Source organism: Nanorana parkeri, unplaced genomic scaffold, assembly GCF_000935625.1.
Source record: "Nanorana parkeri isolate BGI_ZX_2015 unplaced genomic scaffold, ASM93562v1 scaffold1444, whole genome shotgun sequence".
In the NCBI taxonomy this organism is placed as follows: Eukaryota; Metazoa; Chordata; class Amphibia; order Anura; family Dicroglossidae; genus Nanorana; species Nanorana parkeri.
This window is the reverse complement of record NW_017307712.1, coordinates 411900-413413: the sequence shown is the minus strand read 5'-3', so window position 1 is coordinate 413413 and position 1514 is coordinate 411900. Positions and strand designations below refer to the sequence as shown.

The window sequence follows — 1514 nt, the reverse complement described above, 5'->3', positions numbered from 1 at the left end:
GGTGGGGGGGGGGGGGGGGGTGACTAGCAACTCCTGCAAGGAGATTTCCCTACTGACGTCTTGGTGCAAAATAATTAGCCAGTAGAGAACACTATGCTTCACTTTGACATCATCAAGCAGTAAACGAAAAACATCTGCCCTTATTTCTGCATGAATTTCTATTTGTGAACTTCTCATATGTATCATGAATATACTAAAAAGAAAAGTGCATTACGCTGACCGTGCACAAACAAACCTTTCATCCAATATGATCAATGATCTGATATTTCCCAATCACCAGTTTATTATACTGTATCAAATATGGCATTTTTCCTCACTCTAACCTCTTGGTTCTAAAGACAGATTGGCATCTACAGATTTACTCTGCAGTACCTTTGAGGCAAACATACAAAGGCAATTCTGTTGACGGCAATAAAGCAGACCATACACAGCAATATTTTCATTTGGCCAATTCAACTACTTTTACCATTTGCAACAGGAAAGCCATCTAACTGGATTTAGCTAAATTAAAACCTAACTCGCCTATGAGACACAATGTTGTTCAAATAACAAGTTAAAGTCTGTAGATGGCCAGTTTTAGCCTCTCAATGGATAGAAATCCTCTAGACATGCCTCTTTGGTTTATGTCAAAGATTATCATTGTTAAAGATGGTCTTCATTGCATTATATAAACTATCTGTCCACTGATGGCCAACTTAATACCTAGCAAGTAAAGATGTTCCGCTGACCAAAACAAAAGATAAAGAGGCCTGGAATCATCTTTTTTTTTTTTCTCTGGTAGTGTATACTGTGCTTTAGGACCTTTTTTTTAATCATTTCACAGCAATGAATATCAGATAAAGCATGTTGATAACAAGTGATAACACAGTGACATTCAACATAAATGTGATAGGTGGGTTGGGGTGCTGGTACTCGGAAACCACAGGTCAGCAATCTAACATTGGCTAGCCATGCTAATAGGTAATAGGTGAAAGGCTATAAGGAAAACATATGCTAATAATCCTTAATTGTGCAAAGAAGCTCCAATGTTTATCATATATTACATTGCTGGCTCCTCTGACACTAAAGGCATAGCTAGGTACTTGGGTGTCGGTGAATACAAATAACACAATTCTCTACATACAGTATATATCAGACACACAGTAGGTGAGGTGAGTATCTCATGCCTAAGCACCTGAACAGAAGCTGGGTGAGAAGTGGCAGCAAGGGTGCAAAAGGACCAAGAGCAGTGAAAGAGGATGAGAGGGGATTGACAAGTTCTTCAAAAGATACTTCACCCCATACTGCGCTTCTTATCCAGGATGTGGGGGACTGGGGAGAAGAAATAGCAAGAAAAATGAAAACTCTGGAACTACTGAGAAGAGCGACAAGGTGGAGAGGACCTGTAGTTTGCGAACACAGAGGGATGGACACTGGACATAGTACCCTCTGACCTTTGTGGTAACCATTCTACATCCACACATGTGTGTATGTGTGTATATATATATACACATATATATATATATATATATATA

At 39.1% G+C, this 1514-nt stretch overlaps 1 protein-coding gene across 1 annotated transcript in view; it reads right to left on the bottom strand.

Annotated features, from left to right (window-relative positions):
• The window catches only part of NDRG2 (NDRG family member 2), a 55954-nt gene that overhangs the window by 1782 nt on the left and 52658 nt on the right, over positions 1-1514 (bottom strand). The gene's annotated exons all lie outside the window — the stretch shown is intronic.